General features: G+C 39.7%; 1 pseudogene; it reads right to left on the bottom strand.

Annotated features, from left to right (window-relative positions):
* Nucleotides 1–4181: 4181 nt before the first annotated feature.
* The window catches only part of LOC149179440 (heat shock 70 kDa protein 1-like), a 71094-nt pseudogene continuing 59468 nt past the window's right edge, over nucleotides 4182–15807 (bottom strand).

The raw sequence follows: 15807 nt of genomic DNA, 5'->3' as shown, positions 1-15807 counted from the left end.
CTATCATCACTTATATTGTCCTCCTAATCAAGTCTCAGACCTCAGCTCTTCATGTCAAGCTTTGAAAATGAGAGAAAGACATTAAAAATCAACAAAGCTCTGGTTCCGCACTTTCTCTCACTGTTGCCTGTGGTCCCGCACCCCCTGTTCACATTACCTGCAGACCTGCCCACTCTGTCTCTAAAGGAGTGAGTGCGGACCCCTGTGAAAGTAAAAAAGGCGCAAGTTTATTCTAAAAAACTCACTTTGGGTTAATTCTAGATGATTCTAGAAGGAATTTTGACATGGATGGTTCGCTCTTAGGTGGTTCATGCATCCCAAAAGAGAAGGAGCTAATCCCTTGATGAGAGGAGCTATCCCTTTGAAGGAGGGCTTTATCCCTTTGAAGGAGGACCTAGTAACTCCCCTCCATTGCACTATAAATTAAGGCAATGGGATGGTTGCTAGGGAGGTTAGAAGCTGAACATTTTTAGGGTAAATGCTGGTGGAATTAAGACTTCCTAGTTGAGCTTAAGAGGAGAGATCACATACCTTTTGGCTTCATTGGGAAGAGAGTGAAACTTGTCAAAGTAGAGGAGACTTCTTGTTGGACCCTGGGAGGAGCTTGTACAACATCAAGGCATAGCTTGTAAATTTCTTCTTTGATTTGAATTAATACAATCAGATTCATTTTTCTCAACAAATTGTCTTATGTCATTTGTTTCATGAATTCCTTGATCATCATGATAAGTATGCTTTATGATATTGGCTTTTCAGGTGCTATTTAATTTGTGTGCTTGTTTTTGTTTGCAGATTCGCTACAAGGGAGCTCATTTGGATCAAAGGAGTGAGGCTTCCACAAACTTGCATTGGACCCAAGGTAGGCCTAAAACACTTGTTTGCCTTTGTTTATAAATTGCATATTTAGAGAAAGATAGTTTTTGATTGGCTTGCTTGTCACTAGATATCATTAGATGCTAGGGAGGTCGATCTTGTCTGCAAGAACGACGCATTCCGTGTGACATGCACACTAGTGAGGCATGGAAACTTGGTGACATCGTCGTGCGAGGAACCACCAATAAATAATGTTGTGGGTGGGGTTGGACCATCTGAATTCGTAGCAGGGCTTGACTAGCAGAGGCCACATGGAGGATCACGTGAGCCTCACAAATGTACTAGCTACAGGTAGACTTGTAATAGGCTAGATGGAGGGTAGCAAGAAACATAACTTTATGGAGGAGGTTATTATATTGACCATATTTACATTATTTATTTCATACATACATACATATAAACTTTATTGCATAATTTCTCTATCTATCTAATTATATGTTGTTTGCAGTTGATATGCCCTAACAGAACTGTCCCTAGCCCTATGGATGTATTAGTGTCGGTTTTGACCAATGATGTTTTAGTTGATACCACCTATTTATTCGAGGTAGTACACAATCAGGTATGGCGAATTCAAATTTTCCCTCAATTTTTTTTTTCATATTTTTTAGTCTATAATATAAATTATTTTAGTTTTTGGTGTAATTTTAGAATTCATTTAATGTTTTATATATTGCAGTAACACTAGGGAAGGAAATAGGCCCACTTGAGTAGGACATATGTTACCCTTCTTAAGAATCATGTGTCAAATTAAATTTTGTTTAAATGTTTATTTCTTTATCTTAATTTGGTTTACTAGTTGAAATATTATAAATGTATATGTAGGTTCCTCCATTTTCTCAGTTCTCCATTCTTATCCCTCCACATCATTCACCACCATCCATTTTTCACCCACCAATTGTCCACTAATATTGTCACATTCCTGCCAATATTTGAGATCCAACTTACCTTGACCGAGGAATTTTCTTCACTAGTATAACCCATGGGTGTTGATCATCACTTTCCTCCACCACCTTTGCCATCCCATCCACCCACAGAGTTTTCATCCATATACCATCTGACAACCTCTAAGAAAGGTGTATAGTCGAGTGCTCCACCCGTGAATGAATCTACATCATTGGGGGAGACATTCACAGTGAGATCATTCATTGATGATTTTTTTTATGATGAATTGAATTTATTCTAGACATTTTTTATTTAAATTCTATGCTCCAACTCTTGTGACTATTGCAAAGTGGTATAGCTTAGAGGTTAGGGATGCGGAGGAGGACAACAACCTTTGAGTAATTATAGCATCTTTGGTGAGTTTTGTGGGCATGAATGATAAAGTATTAGTTTATAAGTGTTTAATTTATTGTGGAAAAAAAATCTAATGAGAATGTTGTTTCTTTGTGTAGTCCCTAGATAGACGAAGCATGTCACAAAATAAGAAAATGCGAGCTCCTTATTCTAGTAAAAGTAGGAATGTCAACTTCTTGGATCCAAATGATGATGGTCAGTGTGGAAGTGGTCAATAAGTGACCAATGTGACCTATTTTACATATACATCATTATATGCCATAAAATCATGATATAGTTCACGATATGCCATAATTCTGTGTTTAGGCTTGAGGTGTCATTTTGTATATTGGGCATACTATGCCATTTTGTTGAAAATGTACATTTGAGACAATTTCATGGAACATGATCTATGAATTGAAGTGCTTGTTTATTTGATGTTAAAGTGTTAGATTGCTAGGTTGAATTTGCATCTATGAAATTTACACTGTAATAGGTTGCATTGTTGAAGGTGTTTAGATTGGGTTTATAAAGACATTTCAATTAGGTATATTCTTCATTGTACATGTGATAGATGACCTCAAACAAATCGTAACAAGTTTTATGCATTAAGGAACACTTCTCCAAGCATATACCAAATCTGAAAATTACTTTGTTACAATAATTTATATAATAGAAATATGTTTTTTTATCTTCAATTTTTATATTAAATCACGTAATAATATGAGCCCTATGTTTTATCAAATTAGCATGCATGATAAATCTTTGAAATTACTTAAAAAATTGCAAGAAGAAAAAAGACAATAAAAAAAAAATCAAATTTGCAATTGCATAAGTTTGGATAACAAGATATTTTAAACATATATAGAAAAAATGAAATACATATAAACATATATTCTTATATTTACACATTAATATTATTATTGTCATGCAAATTATCTATTACCAAACTAAAAAACAAAACCGGTTAACTATTATCTAATATTACTTTTCTTGTAGCAATAAAAGTCGTAAGAAATTATGATCATTATTGAATTTTCATTATAATATAACTAGCATTTACACCAAAAGGGTGCAAAGGCACATTGATAGAAATGTAGATGAAGTATAGAACAAAGGAGGAAATATTCCTTGGGAAGAAAGATATATGCAAGTAGTTATAGTTGTCTTTGCACCCTTTTGGTAGCATATATTAACTAGATTCTGATATCTCAAACTATTGCATTGAGAATTTGGATTGCCAAGTTCTTGTAGTCAAACCTAACAAAAGTTCAAGGACGAATCTACCTTAGCATGGTAGAACAAATTATCAAATCCAATTCTACAATATTGTTAGCATTGCAAGCATCTAAAATGGATTTATTTGAGCAACGTCTCTACCTGTGTGGCTCCAACATCATACCTCTCAAATGGAAAAGCATGGAAAAATTATTCGAATGTTAATTTCAATCGATGCAACAAAGTTTTGAAATGGCTCCTGCATAAAATCTTCACTAGTAATCCTCTCATCTCTAGTCGCCCAGAGCTTGCACATTGCTGAAGTCACTAACCAAACTACTTGGATTCTCTGTTGGAGTTCTCCAGAAGTGGGAGAACACTGGAAGTAAGTGATAAATTATGCAAATAAAATATTGTCGACACCTATTTGGGCACTTTGTACTTGTGCATGATTTCATATGCAATGCCCTAATTAGTTTCCAGTTTTGAGGGGACTTGCAGACACAGTGTCCTTCACTTTCTCCCTATCATTGCATGCTGGCAATCTTGAAGGTTTTTCAATGAAGCAGTTCCATTCATAGTGTCCTTATTACAAAGCCTTTCATATAAATATATGCATGTTTCAAAGTTTCCCTGCAAGGGAACAAGTACAAATATGACCAAAGTCTCCTATCAATTACAGTTTCTACAACAGAAGATAGACTTTTTTTTCTCTCTCGCATTCTGAGCGGAGTCTCATAAGGGATTTTGCATTTGTGCTCAAGTCCTTTTTGTTTCTTCTCTTGAACTGTTGGACACAATAATAGATGATCATGTTATACAAATCCTCCCCCTCCAAAATGTATGTCCCCTCCAACAAGCTTCATGTCAAATTCACCATTCTCAACAGTAAGAACATAGACATCAAAGGTACCTCCACCTAGGTCAAAAATTAGGATTGTTTTTTTTTCTTTGCAGTCGGTACAAAACCCATAAGCTATAGGTGCAACTATGGGTTCGTTAATCATTTTCTTGATCATGAGGCCCGCAATGATGACAACATATTTAGTAGCCTTCCTTTGATAATCGCTAAAATAGGCAGGAATTGTGATGACAACATTCTTGACATCAAATTTGAGGTAAGCTTCAGCTATCATCTTCATCTTTAATAAAACCATGGAAGATATCTCCTTTACTGAAAACTCCTTCCTTTTCCCTTTGTAATGGACTTGGATAAAAGGCTTACCTTTGTCTCCATAGATGACAAAGGCCATAGTTTCATGTCACTCTGCACACAGGGATCGTTGAGTCTCCTTCCAATGAGTCTTTTGACATCAAAGATAGTGTTGTGGGGATTTGTTATGGTCTGATACTTGGCACCACAGCCAACGACTCTCTCAAAAGGTTTCAATGCAACCATGGAAGGGGTGGTTCTGTTTCCTTTCTCTACTGCTACCTTAGTGAACCAAGAGGAGCACCGACCATATACTTCTTCTTTATAGAGATCTCGAACTGCGGCTATAGAGACTAATGACCCTGCTCTTGGAACTTGGTAACCTGCTTTTAGCTATCAATCTGTAACCCCCTCTCTATCTTTCTCTGCGACCCGGATACGCTGCTTCTTCAACGAGTTGGCTATCAGTGGAACCATATATCCATATATAATATACCCATATATCAAGCTAGTTGGTCCCTATCGCTTCATCATCCTCCTATTGCAAATGGTGGAACAGCAAGATCTCGATCTCGAACTGGAAGGTACGCGTAGCAAGGTGACTATGAATCTGGTTCCTCGACCGGTGCCTCCGTCATTGCCCACGCCTTTGCTCATCATGTTGGTGTTTAGAGGTCAGGTTACGGGTCAACTCCAACTCCTGCCGTATTCCCCATCGCTGGTTACTACTCGGATGCTTACTTTGGTACTGGTGCATCTGAATCTCGATATGGATCTGCTACTACTTGTTCAAGAGATGCTGATAGCTATGTGGCTCTCAAACCACCGAATACAGGGGTGCCTTTGCCGCTGCTTATACTACAGACTTAGCCTTTCCCGTCTCTGCTGCGAGATCTACTATAGGTTCAGGATCTGTCTTTTCTTATGGTACCGGATCTAGGTCAACTGAGTCAAGGTCATCAACAACCAGATCTCGATATCGATCTAGAATAGGAAGGGACATGCTAGAGGTAGCCTTGACACTTGATATTGACTTATGAATCAACAAGTGCTGGCTTTGGATCGAAATATGGATATGACACTCTAAGAAATGGGTCTGGTTCGGATGCTGTAACTATAAACTGGCAAACAAGCTAGCTCCTCAGCTGGGACTGGTTCAATGCCTATCCCTCAACTATGACAAAGCCGGGTTGTTGTGGTTCAGGTACCATATCCCTATCTCCAGTAGGTGCTGGTTAAACCAGCTAATAGATTGGTCTATAGATATGAACTTTTGATATTTGAAGGCAGCAGCACTGGATACTAGCGTTCTGAGAGAAGCCTCCTCTTCTGAAGCACTGGATACTAGCGTTCTGAGAGAAGCCTCCTCTTCTGATGCAAATACCACCAAACTTCGAGCTATATCTCTCTCGTGAAAATGCAATACACCGGCACGGTAGATTCTACCGCGGAAGTCCATGAAAGCAGGAAAATGAAATCGATAGCCATCGTAAGCATGAGCAAGACTCAATACAAACCCCTCATAGCGAGCTCGCTGCACCCGCTTTACGAATTCAATCATAAGACTATCAAAGCTTCTAACTTCCTTAATACCCTCGAAATTGTTATAATAGGTATATCTCAATAGATTAGAAGCCTCTTGTAGATTAACCTTCGCTAGATCTCTCCTCATAAGAAGACCCGCTTCTTCTAAGGTCTCACGATTGCTCCGAATAAAATTCAATACATGACTATTTACTTTAAATCGCTGTGACTGCATTGTATTTAATACATCGCACATCTGCTGTGGATAATGCAATTTAATATAGAAATGGGTTGTGCTCTTAGAAGTAAAGACACGAAATCGATTATAAATGGCTCCTGTGAGTCCACTTAAGTACCCACCTTCAATGTCTTCTAATGTTAATGGGTTAGCTACCTTTGATTTCCAAAGCAATGGCTCGCAAACCATGGGCAGATTGAATTTTATTGGAAGAATAGTGAGATCAAAGTTACACATGGCAAAGCATCCTTTTTGGCCCTTACCAGTCTCCGTATAGTTAAATGTGGTGTCAAGAGTAATTAATTCTCGCTCAACTAATAGTTTAACTAAGCTAGCCCCAATAGCATAAGGTTTCCTAGTAACTTGCTTACCCCCTTTTGCAGCTTTTGGCATACCCAGATGATAAGCTTGAACTCGTACTGCTGACTCAAGATGTTGGATCAAAGTAGAAAAAAGTCATACCCCAAAAAAGTGATTAATCAAATTAGGCCCTATAATGCCCAAATTAGAGCATTTAAGGTAAGGGTCAAATTTAGCCCTATTACCCTATTGCTCAAAAAAAAAAAAAAATTAGCCCTCGCGATAAGGTCATTTCAGGAAGACAAAAAAAATACAAATAATCCTAAACCCTAAACCCTAAAGGAAACCCTAAATCCTAAAGGCCAACCCAACCTCAGATAAACAGTTCGAAAGCCAATATCAGTAGATCCCACAGAGGCAGAAAAGGTTGGAGCAAAGATAGCATCCCTCCCATTTCGAGAGGCATAGCCCGTAATTCCAGTCCCTGTTGGAATTTACCCAGCTCCCCTATCCCCTGTCTGTAGTTACCAGCTCTTTCGGGCTACACTACTTATTTCCCTAACTGTCGAAAATGTGATGGCACATGCACGTAAGTAACAATCCTGTACCGAATGCGCATCAAAGAGGAAACTCGGAGATAGGACAGGAGGATATCTCCCGGGCGGGTAGCGTTTCTCACCGGGAGAAATTGGTGGTATACTGTGACCCGACTGATAGGATACACGACTGATGGAACCTACGACTAGAGAGCCTTGCTTAAATATACGAGGAGTTCCCCTAACGGACCTCCAAACGACCAATAATAACCTCTATAGTCGGAGGGTGGCGGCATCCAGGAGGGAAGGGGCTTCATAGGCACTATCTGGACAGAGAGAAAGGGGGGGATAGTACCCTTAGGCCCATTGTGCGATTCGCCGACATAGGATGTCGATTCACCGACATAGGATTCCCTTCGGTCAATTTGGCGGTGATAAACTAGATTACAATGAACCAAATCGAGATTAGAGAATTATTAACGAGTCGAGTTTCCATATTAACAACGACAGGAGATCGACCCTAAACCGATCAGTGGAATAAGTGGTGGTGTTGTGGGAAGGTCCAGGGAGGTCCTTAGATTGCCCAGCGAAGTGGCCTGGTTTTTAAGACCTTACTCAGTTAAGACCTTACCCTCACTACTCACTAGTGATTTCACTAGTCTAGTTGCTATTATTCTCGTTAGACTCACTCGTGCTTTATTACATGTTCTGGCTATTGTTTCACTAACATGATAATTATCACTTGCTTATTTAGAACCTCATAATTTAGCTATCATATAACTTACATGATAGTGAAATTGACTGCTCAATGCTTGTATTTCATAGTGGAATTGATATCTTTCTTAAATAGTAGTTCAGTTTGCTTGTTTCCCTATCTCGACATTCTTGCTTGTCATGCATCTCTTGCCTAATTGACTTTCCGAAAGGATTTGGATGCTTTGAAAGGCAGGATTCTACGACGACACGCTGGCTGTCGGTAGGAGCTCATCTCCCAGGCACAGGGATGGAGGTTTATAGGGCTGGGATCATCAAATGGAAGGGTGGAATGAGCCCTCGAAAGGGGAATTCTATTGGGGCAGGTAAAAACGCCCTGTGTGAAGTTAAGGTGGTGTGGTGGTGTGACTTACCACTTAACACGGTCGGAGGCGGTCGGTGGCCGGTTCCACGAGCGTGCCCAGACACGTCATGGGAAACAAGCAATGCGGTGCTGCTCCAGTTCTTACTCCTGTAGGTACAGTTTTCGCTCCTTCCCCGATGCTATCAAGGGCTAAACGCTCCTGTAACTGTTCTAGCTTAGCCTGTAGGTTTGCCATATTGTGCACCTGTTGTTTGTCGAGATCAAGACCCAGTTTCTATTGATGATCCATATCCAGATTCTGTTGATCCAGCAGTCAATCCAACAGCAGCAGCTTATCCAGTCCTAAAGTTTGGTTCGCACAGTATTATTCCTCAGCCTAGGTCTGTAAGGTCCTTTGATGGATAAGACCTCGGCTAACTATAACCGCATCCAGATTGTCTTATGGTCTATAGGATGGTTGCACTTATATGGTATAGGTTATGCTATTCATAAGGCTGGATGGGTGGGGTGAAAAAGAGAGATTCTATCGATCCATAATATAGTAAACAGAGCATGCCGATACAAGCTTGACACGAAGTGCTTCACGGGGCATTTGGGGGTGTTTCATTATTTTATTACCTTAACTCACCTACCCCAGCTTGAGTTTCATATAACCATATCAAGCAAGGTAGGTGGGACGGGAACCATAACCAACCCCTAAAGTCTGTATGCCGTTCAGCTTTCAAGCACTCGATCAAGCACTCGAGCCATTATGCCGTTCAGCCTTCTCTGTCTCGGTTGTTCTTGCCATCTGGTCACGAGCGAGCCTTCCATCTGTATGGCACTCGAGATCAGTACAAGCCTGTATGCCGTTCAGCCTTCTTTGTTACTATGGCAGCCATTCAGTATGCCCCTCCCGAGGTATGCGCCTTCTTGCCGTGACAAGCACTCATCAAGGATAATGACCCTCGTATCACGTATCTAATAGATGGTTATGGAGTTGGTGGGAGTGGAGTTTCGTCCTTGTATTCGATCGACCAATGTTGGATAGATACATCCTTTCTTCAGTCACGACAACCAACCATAGATCTCTTGATCGGTAACGGCAAGAATCACTGATCGGTCACGGCTTGCCCCCCCACCCAATAAGTAAAATGAAGGTGCGAAGCCGCCAGAGAAGAAATAGGAGGGGCAAGGACCCGGAGGGGCTTGCGCTTCCTAGTGCAAGGAATTATATAAATTACCATAATTTCATAGATAAATAAAAGAAGGTGCGAAGCCGCCAGAGAAGAAATAGGAGGGGCAAGGAATAGAAATGATTTTCCCATAATATCAAATGAAAGGAATGAAATAGAAATTAGATCTGCCTTCGTACAATGTTCAATGCATAGCTTCGCTTACGTACGCTCAGATGAGATGAATAGATCGATTAGGTTAGGAGTGAATATCCACCTTCCTTCCAGTCACTCTTCATCTCTGGTAGGGAGATCTAAAGGCTTACTCACCATCAGTAATATAGGTCAATACTATCATATAGGTTCGTATGGGGGTGTGTCCGGATAGATTTCCTTTTACTTTCTGTAGGGGCTTGCCTACACGAACACGAAAAAGCTTGCCTATAGGCTTACCTATAGGTCGTTGTATCATAGGTTTACCTGCTCTGGTGAAGGCAACCTATAGAACGAGTCACTTGATGAATGATGCATAATTACATATGAAAGAATGACCAGTATGTTTCTGTTACAACGGGCAACAGCAGCAGCATCAGTAGTTTAAGCACCAGCATAAGCAGCATATCTAGCAGCAGATCAAGATCGATACCCATAAGCACAGCTAGCAGCATATCCAGCACCAGTAGCATCATAGGCAGCATCTTATATAATAGATCCAGAAGCAGAGGAAGCAACAAGCACAGTAGCTAGATTAGTAGTATATGTCCCCAACCTAAACTAATCTAGTTGGGTACCTGAAGTAAAATGAGTGTAAAACCGGGTAGCTCCAAGTATAGGTGCTGTCGGCTGCCTGGGTAGCTCCTCGTTCATTCTGTGGGCTGTCCTAAAGTCGAATCGAAGGGCCTAAACTTAAGCGGTCTCTTGGAACTTAACCGGGCTCAAGTAGATGGATGCTCTGTCAAGGGACTGTCCATAAGCTGACTTCCGGATATAAACAAAGGCTATAATAGTCCTCCCTCGAGCTGCTTGCCTTCCATAAGAAAGTATCCCAGGGAAAGAATCCAATTCCTGGTGATGTTTAGCAGTTGTTCTGGATGGACCTAATGGGCCTACAATTCTAATGCTTCTGAGCTAGCAGAGATAAAGGAGTAGGGTGGGTGCCTATCCTTCACCCCCAGGGAAGAAGAGATCTCAAATTGTGGATAGCTTTCCTCACCTTCCTAAGTCAGGTGAGCCATCCTTCCTTATGACTAGAAGAACATAAGAGTATCGATCTTTTCCCCATTATATCTTATATTACCAGACACTCACACTCACACTAAATCAAGCCTGTCTTATGGTAAGGTCAGTTGTATTAATCATGAGCCCGTATAAGTCGTAGTATAAATAAGTCGTTGTCAGGGATATATATTCTGTATCCTTTCCTTATCACTTGCCCTGTCCTTATCTCTAGATGCATGGCTTTTGGCGGCTTTACCCGCCTCACCGAAAGGGCAGAGCCAGTTACGAGAGCCTTAACCAACTCCCTTCAAGTCAAGGGTTGAGTGCTTGCCTACTGAACTAGGTTCATCAAGTACTTATAGGGAGACAGGGAGACAGACTGGTCACTTATTAGGTCAAGTACTGAAACGTATATAAACTTTAGCCTTGAAATCAGATGTTGGTTTGGTTTTACTATTAGTTGTAAGGGGGCTTTCAATATACCTATGTGTAGCCTAGCTTTCAAATTTGGAATATTGAGCAACGAATGAATGCATAATTACATATATAATGAATGAAATGAACAGATCCTCACCATCGGAATGGTGAGCCCCTCTCCTCTCCTTATCAGTCGAGCCCCCTAAAGGGTCCTTATTAGTCGAGCGTGCTACGCACCCTACCGGTCCTCCTCTTTCTTTGACTTCCTACAAACTACTCTAACTTATCTTTCCTCTTAAAAGTCATACCCCAAAAAAGTGATTAATCAAATTAGGCCCTATAATGCCCAAATTAGAGCATTTAAGGTAAGGGTCAAATTTAGCCCTATTACCCTATTGCTCAAAAAAAAAAAAAAATTAGCCCTCGCGATAAGGTCATTTCAGGAAGACAAAAAAAATACAAATAATCCTAAACCCTAAACCCTAAAGGAAACCCTAAATCCTAAAGGCCAACCCAACCTCTGAGGTTGGGTTGGCCTTTAGGATTTAGGGTTTCCTTTAGGGTTTAGGGTTTAGGATTATTTGTATTTTTTTTGTCTTCCTGAAATGACCTTATCGCGAGGGCTAATTTTTTTTTTTTTTTGAGCAATAGGGTAATAGGGCTAAATTTGACCCTTACCTTAAATGCTCTAATTTGGGCATTATAGGGCCTAATTTGATTAATCACTTTTTTGGGGTATGACTTTAGGCCCTATAATGCCCAAATTAGAGCATTTAAGGTAAGGGTCAAATTTAGCCCTATTACCCTATTGCTCAAAAAAAAAAAAAAATTAGCCCTCGCGATAAGGTCATTTCAGGAAGACAAAAAAAATACAAATAATCCTAAACCCTAAACCCTAAAGGAAACCCTAAATCCTAAAGGCCAACCCAACCTCTGAGGTTGGGTTGGCCTTTAGGATTTAGGGTTTCCTTTAGGGTTTAGGGTTTAGGATTATTTGTATTTTTTTTGTCTTCCTGAAATGACCTTATCGCGAGGGCTAATTTTTTTTTTTTTTTGAGCAATAGGGTAATAGGGCTAAATTTGACCCTTACCTTAAATGCTCTAATTTGGGCATTATAGGGCCTAATTTGATTAATCACTTTTTTGGGGCATTAGTTCGGAACCCTAGAGAATAGAAGGAGAAGGTTTCGAAATCTGGGGTGGTACTAAGTGACTTATTGGGTGGGGGGGCACAACAACAAACATGGATGGATTCAACTGGTTGTTTCTTTTCTTTTATGTTCCCCGATGGAGGATAATAATTATATGGGTCATCCAACCCAATAAAAATAGGTTTCATTGCTCAACAAAATGATACGAAGTTTCTTGTTTTTCATATTATCTTTTCAAAGAATGGAGACTACTAATAAATTCCTTGCCCTCGGAAGCGCAAGACCTTCGGACCTTATATTTTTTTATTTTGGAGAGGAAGGAGACTATAGCTCTTATTTCATTTTTTTTTTATGGAATTTACATAGAAATATAGCATTGACACCGGACATGGATGGATGGGATGGACACAACCTGCTTATTTGCTGGAGCTCAGGGAGAAAGGTTGGAATAAAGCTAGTGGAATCCCTGTGCCTGGGAGATGAGCTCCTACCGACAGCCAGCGTGTCGTCGTAGAATCCTGCCTTTCAAAGCATCCAAATCCTTTCGGAAAGTCAATTAGGCAAGAGATGCATGACAAGCAAGAATGTCGAGATAGGGAAACAAGCAAACTGAACTACTATTTAAGAAAGATATCAATTCCACTATGAAATACAAGCATTGAGCAGTCAATTTCACTATCATGTAAGTTATATGATAGCTAAATTATGAGGTTCTAAATAAGCAAGTGATAATTATCATGTTAGTGAAACAATAGCCAGAACATGTAATAAAGCACGAGTGAGTCTAACGAGAATAATAGCAACTAGACTAGTGAAATCACTAGTGAGTAGTGAGGGTAAGGTCTTAACTGAGTAAGGTCTTAAAAACCAGGCCACTTCGCTGGGCAATCTAAGGACCTCCCTGGACCTTCCCACAACACCACCACTTATTCCACTGATCGGTTTAGGGTCGATCTCCTGTCGTTGTTAATATGGAAACTCGACTCGTTAATAATTCTCTAATCTCGATTTGGTTCATTGTAATCTAGTTTATCACCGCCAAATTGACCGAAGGGAATCCTATGTCGGCGAATCGACATCCTATGTCGGCGAATCGCACAATGGGCCTAAGGGTACTATCCCCCCCTTTCTCTCTGTCCAGATAGTGCCTATGAAGCCCCTTCCCTCCTGGATGCCGCCACCCTCCGACTATAGAGGTTATTATTGGTCGTTTGGAGGTCCGTTAGGGGAACTCCTCGTATATTTAAGCAAGGCTCTCTAGTCGTAGGTTCCATCAGTCGTGTATCCTATCAGTCGGGTCACAGTATACCACCAATTTCTCCCGGTGAGAAACGCTACCCGCCCGGGAGATATCCTCCTGTCCTATCTCCGAGTTTCCTCTTTGATGCGCATTCGGTACAGGATTGTTACTTACGTGCATGTGCCATCACATTTTCGACAGTTAGGGAAATAAGTAGTGTAGCCCGAAAGAGCTGGTAACTACAGACAGGGGATAGGGGAGCTGGGTAAATTCCAACAGGGACTGGAATTACGGGCTATGCCTCTCGAAATGGGAGGGATGCTATCTTTGCTCCAACCTTTTCTGCCTCTGTGGGATCTACTGATATTGGCTTTCGAACTGTTTATCTGAGGTTGGGTTGGCCTTTAGGATTTAGGGTTTCCTTTAGGGTTTAGGGTTTAGGATTATTTGTATTTTTTTTGTCTTCCTGAAATGACCTTATCGCGAGGGCTAATTTTTTTTTTTTTTTGAGCAATAGGGTAATAGGGCTAAATTTGACCCTTACCTTAAATGCTCTAATTTGGGCATTATAGGGCCTAATTTGATTAATCACTTTTTTGGGGTATGACTTTTTTTCTATTAATTTCAATTCTATCGTGCTTCCATACTCCTACGCAACTGTATGTAGTTCCAATATCAATGCCAATAGCCTTACCTTCACCTTTGGCATCGATCGCCTGTACTAATAGCAATTCCTAATTAACACAAGATTACAAATTCTGACTTACAAATCTATCATGGGAATGGAGAATCGGAAAAGGATTCAAACAATCCTCCTTATCGGTGTCTTGTGTTTGCACGAATTGGCTGTAGAAATTTATTCAACGGAAATTATTGTAAGGTACATGTTGGGGGAAAATCCAGCAGGAGGGTGGATTGTGAATCAAAAACCCATCCAAAAGATGAAGGCGCGGCTGAAAGAAGGGGAATCCGATGGCAAGAATTGCAAGGCACAAATTTCCTTTCCTGAGAAAAAAACCACCCATGACTAGAGGTTTGCAGATCTGTTTGCAATTTCAATTGGGAGAAAACTACTGGTAGAAAGAGATTTCAACATGGGGAGTGCCCTACAACCTTTACACGTGTGAATAAAAACCAGCTAGACACCCAAATTTTATCTCTCCTTTGACTTCATTAGTTTTCTTCTTATCTTGGCACAAAAATCAATGTTTTGTGTGGGTGAATGAATAATCTCTAAAGTGGTCACGCTGACTCTATATATACATGTCCAAGAGGGTCGAATAGTTCCCCTAGGGTCGATTTGTCTAAGGAGTGTCGACTTGGTCTTGTGAAGACACTTTGACTCAAAAATAAAATTTGTTTTCTTTTCTTACAAAAAGTCTAAATGGGACTTGACTTAATTACATTTCTTTTGACTCATAAAATATTCTTTTTGACTCAATTGACCCTATAAGCATGAAGACCATGTTTTGACTAATAATAATAATAACAATAATGAATATAATAAATACATCAATGATACATTTGAATTATATTATGAAGACAAACACTAGTTACATTTTCAGCTTATAACTCACTAAGTTTGGATATTAGGGGTAATGTGTCCCATAGATCTAGTCTAGCTAAAGCTAAAACCTGCTCCCGTTTTAGCAATATGTGGAGTTATTAAGGTATTACTCATGTTTTTGCTTGTCACTATTCATGTTATGGCCAAGGCCAGGCAGGTGATAAAGCTCATATTAACAAGCACCAAATGATGCTCAAACTTGTGCTTAGAATAAGTGATAATCACAAGGTAATGATTGCAAACAAAATTTCCCACAAAAATAAAACAAATTCATCAATTGAAAACTTCATTTGTAACATTGGTCTTCATCTGACAATTTTGATGGTACTAAAAATGCACCTACATGTTTTTATTGATCTTTACAACACCAAACATGTGAGTGCACTAAATGTATGATCCATGAATGATTTTAATCTCGAACTTGCTAAGTTCAATATTAAAGAAATTCCAAACATCCAAAGCATGGGGATATTGTAAATCATTTCAAAATTGACATAGAAACAAATGCAATAATGTTCTTTATTTCTAGCACCACTTTATATGCAAGTTAAGATGGTTTTATATGACAAGTTAAGCCTTTCTAACAAGTAAATGTCATCCATAATTTCAGAGTGCAGTGCAACAAAGAAAACTAATTTAAGAAAATTGGGCGGGTAACTAAAGTCCATCACCGATCTTATTATTATTGAGTTTTTTTTTTACCGAGGAAGGAAAGGAGGTAATTATAATATTTGATTAATACAGATAGAACAAAAAATGTCCTTGTTAGATTTTTGAAAAATATCTAAGAATCTTTTGAAAAATGGATACTTTCCATGAATCTATGTAGTTGCTAAGATTCAAGCCCAAGTATCCATGACCATAA

This window comes from Pinus tabuliformis, chromosome 4_1 (genome assembly GCF_031772625.1).
Source record: "Pinus tabuliformis cultivar Carrire ecotype Pingquan chromosome 4_1, CPIR1, whole genome shotgun sequence".
Classification (NCBI taxonomy): Eukaryota; Viridiplantae; Streptophyta; class Pinopsida; order Pinales; family Pinaceae; genus Pinus; species Pinus tabuliformis.
Note: the sequence above shows the minus strand (reverse complement) of the source record. Positions and strands in the feature narration are given on the sequence as shown.